The sequence below is a fragment of the Lampetra planeri genome, unplaced genomic scaffold (genome assembly GCF_965212315.1).
Source record: "Lampetra planeri unplaced genomic scaffold, kcLamPlan1.2.h2 scaffold_1327, whole genome shotgun sequence".
NCBI classification, from domain to species: Eukaryota; Metazoa; Chordata; class Hyperoartia; order Petromyzontiformes; family Petromyzontidae; genus Lampetra; species Lampetra planeri.
Window position 1 is genome coordinate 1 of NW_027614044.1, and position 8,008 is coordinate 8,008.

An 8,008-nucleotide genomic window follows, 5' to 3' on the forward strand; every position below is an offset into this window, starting at 1 on the left:
ACCCACCCACTCACCCACTCACCCACCCACCCACTCACCCCACCAACCCACTCACCCACTCACCCACCCACCACCCACCCACCCACCCACCCACCCACTCACCCACCCACCCACTCACCCACTCACCCACTCACCCACCCACCCACCCACTCACCCACTCACCCACCCACCCACTCACCCACCCACCCACCCACTCACCCACCTGTTTCTGAGCCTCCAGTTTCTGCCTCCGAGTTGGGTCTAAGGCGTCGATCATCCACCGCAGGGTGTAGTAGCTGATGGCGCCGAAGATGGTGAGCCTCAGCGCGAGGGCGAGCAGCTCACCCCGGGTGAGCGGGCGACTCAGATGCTCACCCTGGGGGAACTCCTTGAGGAGCATCGCTGCCCTAGGGAGAGAGGTGGGTGAGTGGGTGGGTGAGTGGGTGGGGTGAGTGGGTGGGTGAGTGGGTGGGTGAGTGAGTGGGTGGGTGAGAGGGTGGGTGGGTGAGTGGGTGGGTGGGCGGGTGGGTGAGTGAGTGGGTGGGTGAGTGAGTGGGTGGGTAGGTGGGTGGGTGAGTGGGTGGGTGAGTGGGTGGGTGAGTGGGTGGGTGGGTGAGTGGGTGGGTGAGTGAGTGGGTGGGTGGGTGAGTGGGTGGGTGGGTGGGTGGGTGAGTGGTGGGTGGGTGGGGGGTGAGTGGGTGGGTGAGTGAGTGGGTGGGTGGGGGAGTGGGTGGGTGAGTGAGTGAGTGGGTGGGTGAGTGGGTGGGGGGTGGGTGAGTGGGTGGGTGGGTGAGTGGGTGGGTGAGTGGGTGGGTGGGTGGAGTGGGTGGGTGAGTGAGTGGGGGGGTGGGTGAGTGGGTGGGTGAGTGGGTGGGTGGGTGAGTGGGTGGGTGGGTGGGGGTGGAGTGAGTGGGGGGTGGGTGGGTGGTGAGTGGGTGAGTGGGTGTGGAGTGGGTGGGTGAGTGAGTGGGTGGGGGGTGGGGGGGGGTGGTGAGTGGGTGGGTGGGTGGGTGAGTGAGTGGGTGAGTGGGTGAGTGAGTGGGTGGGTGAGTGAGTGGGTGGGTGGGTGGGTGAGTGAGTGGGTGGGTGAGTGGGTGGGTGGTAAACATACTTGTCCATGATGCAGCTGGTGCTGATGATGGTGATGATGATGCTGATGCTACCTGGGTGCAGATAACAAATACAAAGCTCCACCGTGTAGCCTCTGGCAGCCTGTAGGGGCAAGTGCTGTTAGTGAGCTTCACACCCAATCACCCACCACCCACTCACCCACCCACTCACTCACTCACTCACACACTCACCCACCCACCCACTCACTCACTCACACACTCACCCACTCACCCACCCACCCACTCACCCACCCACTCACTCACTCACTCACACACTCACCCACCCACCCACCCACCCACCACTCACTCACTCACCCACTCACTCACCCACTCACTCCATCACTCACTCACTCACTCACTCACCCACTCACTCACCCACCCACCCACTCACTCACCCACCCACCCACCCACCCACCCACCCACTCACCCACTCACCCACTCACTCACTCACCCCACACTCACTCACCCCACACTCACTCACTACCCACCGACTCACTCACCCCAAACTCACTCACACTCACCACTCACCCCACCCACTCACCCACTCACCCACCACCACTCACACCACTCACTCACCCACCCACTCACTCACCCACCCACTCACTCACCCACTCACTCACTCACTCACCCACCCACTCACTCACCCCACTCACTCACTCACTCACCCATCCACCCACTCACTCACCCACCCACCCACTCACCCACCACCCACTCACTCACTCACCCACCCACCCACCCACTCACTCACTCACCCACTCACTCAGCCACCCACTCACTCACCCACACACCCACCCACCCACTCACCCACCCACCCACCCACTCACTCACTCACCCAACCACCCACCACCCACCCACTCACTCACCCCACACTCACTCACTACCCACCGACTCACTCACCCCCAAACTCACTCACACTCACTCACCCACTCACTCACCCACTCACTCACCACCCACCACTCACTCACCCACCCACTCACTCACCCACTCACTCACTCACCCACCCACTCACTCACCCACTCACTCACTCACTACCCACCGACTCACTCACCCCAAACTCACTCACACTCACTCACCCACTCACTCACCCACCCACTCACTCACCCACCCCACTCACTCACCCACTCACTCACTCACTCACCCACCCACTCACTCACCCACTCACTCACTCACCCCTCCACCCACTCACTCACCCACTCACTCACCCACCCACCCACTCACCCACCACCCACCCTCACTCACCCACCCACCCCACCCCACCCACTCACTCACTCACCCCACTCCCTCACTCACTCCCCCACCCACTCACTCACCCACCCACTCACTCACCACCCACTCACTCACCCCACCCACCCACCCACCCACTCACTCATCCACTCACTCACTCACTCACCCACCCACCCCACCACCCACCACCCACTCACTCACTCACCCACCCACCCCCCACTCACACCCACCCACTCACTCACTCACCCACTCACTCAATCACCCACCCACTCATTCACCCACTCACTCACTCATCACCCACTCACTCACCCACCCACTCACTCACTCACCCACCCACCCACCACCCACCCACTCACTCACCCCACACTCACTCACTACCCACCGACTCACTCACCCCACACTCACCCCAAACTCACTCACACTCACTCACCCACTCACTCACCCACCCACTCACTCACCCCACACTCACTCACTACTCACCGACTCACTCACTCACTCCACCCCACACTCACCCCAAACTTACTCACCCACCAACCCCACTCACTCACCCACCCACTCAACTACTCACTCACCCACCCACCCACCCACTCACCCACCCCACCCACCCACTCAACTACTCACTCACCCACCCCACCCACTCACCCACCCACTCACCCACCCACTCACCCACCCACCCACTCACCCACCCACTCACCCACCCACTCACCCACCCACCGACTCACTCACCCACCCCACACTCACCCCATACTCACTCACCTACCCACTCACTCACCCCACACTAACTCACTACCCACCGACTCACTTACTCACCCCACACTCACCCCACACTCACCCCAAACTCACTCACACTCACTCACCCACTCACTCACTCACCCACCCACTCACTCACCACAAACTCACTCACACTCACTCACCCACCCACTCACCCACCGACTCACCCACCCACTCACTTACTCACCCACCCCACCCACCCACTCACTCACTCACTCACCCACTCACCCCACACTCACTCACTCACCCAACCACTCACCCACCGACTCACCCACCCACCGACTCACTCACTCACCCCACACTCACTCACCTACCCACTCACTCACCCCACACTCACTCACTACCCACCGACTCACTCACTCACCAACTCACCCACCCACCAACTCACTCACCCACCCACTCACTCACCTACCCACTCACTCACCTACCCACTCACTCACTCACCCCACACTAACTCACTACCCACCGACTCACTCACTCACTCACCCCACACTCACCCCACACTCACCCCACACTCACCCCAAACTCACTCATACTCACTCACCCACTCACTCACCCACCCACTCACTCACCACAAACTCACTCACACTCACCCACTCACTCACTCACCCACCGACTCACCCACTCACTGCACCAGCGCTCCCCACACACACCAGCATCACGGAAATATGTAATAAAACTCGGACGTCAGACAAACAAACAACACGAACCGACAACAACGACAAACAATTCACAAAATTGCGAGTAAAATTATTTAGAAAAATTAAAATTAAAATAAAATTAAAATAAAAACCTCACGGAGGCGCAGGAGGAAGGCCCTCACAAGGTCGCAGTGAATCGCGTTTTAGTGGGCCCGGTCTTCCTCTTCCGGAAGCATCTTCCGGAAGCATCTTCCGGAAGCATCTTCCGGAAGCATCTTCCGGAAGCATCTTCCGGAAGATTCTTCCGGAAGCATCTTTCGGAAGCATCTTCCGGAAGCATCTTCCGGAAGCATCTTCCGGAAGCATCTTCCGGAAGCATCTTCCGGAAGATGCTTCCGGAAGCATCTTCCGGAAGCATCTTCCGGAAGCATCTTCCGGAAGATGCTTCCGGAAGCATCTTCCGGAAGCATCTTCCGGAAGCATCTTCCGGAAGCATCTTCCGGAAGCATCTTCCGGAAGCATCTTCCGGAAGCATCTTCCGGAAGCATCTTCCGGAAGCATCTTCCGGAAGATGAGTGAGTGGGTGGGTGAGTGGGTGGGTGGGTGGGTGAGTGGGTGGGTGGGTGGGTGAGTGGGTGGATGGGTGGGTGGGTGGGTGGGTGGGTGAGTGGGTGGGTGAGTGAGTGAGTGGGTGGGTGGGTGGGTGAGTGAGTGAGTGGGTGGGTGAGTGGGTGGGTGGGTGGGTGAGTGAGTGAGTGGGTGGGTGAGTGGGTGGGTGGGTGGGTGAGTGGGTGGGTGAGTGAGTGGGTGGGTGAGTGAGTGGGTGGGTGGATGGGTGAGTGGGTGGGTGGATGGGTGAGTGGGTGGGTGAGTGAGTGGGTGGGTGGGTTGAGTGAGTGAGTGGGTGGGTGAGTGGGTGGGGGTGGGTGGAGTGCGTGGGTGGGTGAGTGGGTGGGTGGGGATGGGTGAGTGGGTGGGTGGATGGGTGAGTGGGTGGGTGAGTGAGTGGGTGGGTGGTGGGGTGAGTGAGTAGGTGGGTAGGTGAGTGGGTGGGTGGGGTGGGTGAGTGGGGGTGAGTGGGTGGGTGGTGGGTGAGTGGGTGGGTGGGGGGTGAGTGGGTGGGGGTGGGTGGGGGGTGGGTGGGTGGGTGGGTGGGTGAGTGGGTGGGTGGGTGAGTGGGTGGGGGTGGGTGGGTGGGGGGTGGGGGGGTGTGGGTGGTGGGGGTGAGTGGGTGGGTGGGGTGGGTGGGTGGGTGGGTGGGTGGGGTGAGTGGGTGGGGGGTGGGTGGGTGGGTGGTGGGTGGGGGTGGGTGGTGGGTGGGTGGGTGGGTGGGTGGTGGGTGGTGGTGGGTGGGTGGGTGGGGGGGTGGGGTGGGTGGGGGGGTGGGTGGGTGGGTGGGGTGGGGGGTGGGTGGGGGGGGTGGGTGGGTGGGTGGGTGGGGGGTGGGTGGGTGGGGGGGGTGGGTGGTGGGTGGGGGGTGGGGGGTGGGTGGGTGGTGGGTGGAGTGGGTGGGGGGTGGGGTGGGGGGGGGGGTGGTGAGGGTGGGTGGGTGGGGGGTGGGGGGGGTGGGTGGGTGGTGGGTGGGGGGGGTGGGTGGTGGGTGGGGGGTGGGGGTGGGTGGGGGGGGGGGGGGTGGGTGGGGGGTGGTGGGGGTGGGGTGGGGGGGGGGGGGTGGGTGGGTGGGGGGGGGGGGGTGGGGGGGTGGGGGGGGGGGGGGGGTGGGTGGGGGGGTGGGTGGGGTGGGGGGTGGGTGGGGGGGGGGGTGGGGGGTGGGGGGGGTGGGTGGTGGGGGGGTGGGTGGGGTGGGGGGGGTGGGTGGGGGGTGGGGGGTGGGGTGGGTGGGGGGGGGTGGGGGGGGGGGGGGGGGGGGGGGGTGGTGGGGGGGGGGGTGGGGGGTGGGGGGGGGGGGGGGGGGGGTGGGTGGGGGGGGTGGGGGTGTGGGGGGGGGGGGGGGGTGGGGGGTGGGTGGGGGGTGGGGGGGGGGGGGGGTGGGTGGGGGGGGGGTGGGGGGGTGGGGGGGGGGTGGGGGGGGTGGGGGTGGGTGGGTGGGGGGGTGGGTGGGGGTGGGGGGTGGGGGGGTGGGTGGGGGGGGGTGGGGGTGGGGGGGGGGGGGGGTGGGGTGGGTGGGTGGGTGGGGGGGGGGGGGTGGGGTGGGGGGGGTGGGGTGGGGGGGGGGGGGGGTGGGTGGGGGGGGTGGGGTGGGTGGGGGGGGGGGTGGGTGGGGGGGGGGGGGTGGGGTGGGGGGGGGGGTGGGGGTGGGTGGGTGGGGGGGGTGGGTGGGTGGGGGTGTGGGGGGTGAGGGGGGGGTGGGTGGGGGGGGTGGGTGGGTGGTGGGGGGGTGGGTGGGTGGGGGAGTGGGGGTGAGGTGGGTGGGGGGGGTGGGGTGGGAGTGAGGGTGAGGTGGTGGTATGGTGGGTGGAGTGGGGGGTAGTGGTGAGGGTGGTGATGGGTGGGGGGGGTGGTGTGAGTGAGGGGTGGGTGGGTGAGTGGGTGGTGGTGGTGGTGGTGGGTTGGTGCGCTGAATGGGTGAGTGGCTGATGGGTGAGGGGTGTGGTGAGGAGTGGTGAGGTGATGGGCTGAGTGGGGTGTGGTGGGTGGGAGTGTGGTGGCTGAATGGGTGAGTGGCTGATGGGTGAGTGGGGGGGGAGTGTGGGTGAGTGGGTGGGCGAGTAAGTGGTGGGTGAGTGAGTGGGGAGTGGGTGGGTGGTTGGGTGGTTGAGTGAGCGGCTGAATGGGTGAGTGGCTGATGGGTGAGTGGGTGGGTGAGTGAGGAGTGAGTGGGTGTGTGGGGGTGAGTGAGGAGTGGGTGAGTGGCTGAATGGGTGTGGCTGAGTGAGAGAGTGAGTGGGGTGAGTGGGTGGGTGAGTGGGTGAGTGAGTGAGTGGGTGAGTGGGTGGGTGAGTGAGTGGGTGGGGTGGGTGAGTGAGTGGCTGAGTGGGTGAGTGGCTGAGTGTGTGAGTGGCTGAGTGAGTGGCTGAATGGGTGAGTGGCTGAGTGAGTGGCTGAGTGAGAGGGTGAGTGGCTGAGTGAGTGGGTGAGTGGGTGAGTGAGTGGCTGAGTGAGTGAGTGGCTGAGTGAGTGAGTGGGTGAGGTGAGTGGTGAGTGGCTGATTGAGTGGGTGAGTGGATGGGTGAGTGGGTGGGTGGGTGGGTGAGTGAGTGGGTGGGTGAGTGGGTGGGTGGGTGGGTGAGGGTGGGTGGGTGGGTGGGGTGGGTGGGTGGGTGGTGGGTGAGTGGGTGGGTGGGTGGTGAGTGGGTGGGTGAGTGGTGGTGGGTGAGTGGGTGGGTGAGGGGTGGGTGGTGGGTGGGTGAGTGGGTGAGTGGGTGGTGTGGGTGGGGTGAGTGGTGGGTGAGTGGGTGGGTGGGGTGGAGTGGGTGTGGGTGAGTGAGTGGGTGAGTGGGTGAGTGGGTGGGTGGGTGGGAGTGGTGGGGGTGAGGGGCTGGGTGAGGGGTGAGTGGGTGGTGGGTGGGTGGGTGAGTGAGTGAGGGGTGAGGGGCTGGGTGAGTGGGTGGGTGGTGGTGAGTGGTGGTGAGTGGGTGGGTGGGTGGGTGAGTGAGTGGGTGAGGGCTGGTGAGTGGGTGGGTCTGGGGTGGGTGGGTGAAGGGTGGGTGGGTGTGTGAATGGGTGGGTGGGTGTGTGAATGGGTGGGTGTGTGGGTGGGTGTGTGAATGGGTGGGTGGGTGTGTGAATGGGTGGGTGTGTGGGTGGGTGTGTGAATGGGTGGGTGGTGGGTGAATGGGTGGGTGGGTGTGTGAATGGGTGGGTGTGGGTGGGTGGGTGAATGAGTGGGTGGGGTGTGTGAATGGGTGGGTGGGGTGTGTGAATGGGTGGGTGGGTGGGTGTGTGGAGGGTGGGGGGGTGTGAGTGGGTGGGTGGGTGGGTGGTGAGTGGGTGGTTGGGTGGGTGTGTGAGTGGGTGGGGTGGGAGTGAGTGGGTGAGGGGCTGGGTGAGTGGGTGGGTCTGTGGGTGAATGGGTGGGTGGGTGTGTGAATGGGTGGGTGGGTGTGTGAATGGGTGGGTGGGTGGGTGTGTGAGTGGGTGGGTGGGTGTGTGAGGGGGTGGGTGGGTGTGTGAGTGGGTGGGTGGGTGGGTGTGTGAGTGGGTGGGTGGTGTGAGTGAGTGGGTGAGGGGCTGGGTGAGTGGGTGGGTCTGTGGGTGGGTGAATGGGTGGGTGGGGTGTGTGAATGGGTGGGTGGGTGTGTGAATGGGTGGGTGGGTGGGTGGGTGTGTGAGTGGGTGGGTGGGTGAGTGGGTGGGTGGGTGAGTGAGTGGGTGAGGGGCTGG

General features: G+C 65.0%; 1 long non-coding RNA gene across 1 annotated transcript; it reads right to left on the minus strand.

Annotated features, from left to right (window-relative positions):
- Positions 1-185: 185 nt before the first annotated feature.
- On the minus strand, positions 186-3,952 carry LOC144739136 (uncharacterized). Its single transcript, XR_013589361.1, has 3 exons — positions 3,877-3,952; positions 1,091-1,142; positions 186-386 (listed from the first exon to the last, which is right to left on the minus strand). It is a non-coding gene; the product is annotated as an uncharacterized LOC144739136 (long non-coding RNA).
- Between the last annotated feature and the right edge of the window lie 4,056 nt (positions 3,953-8,008).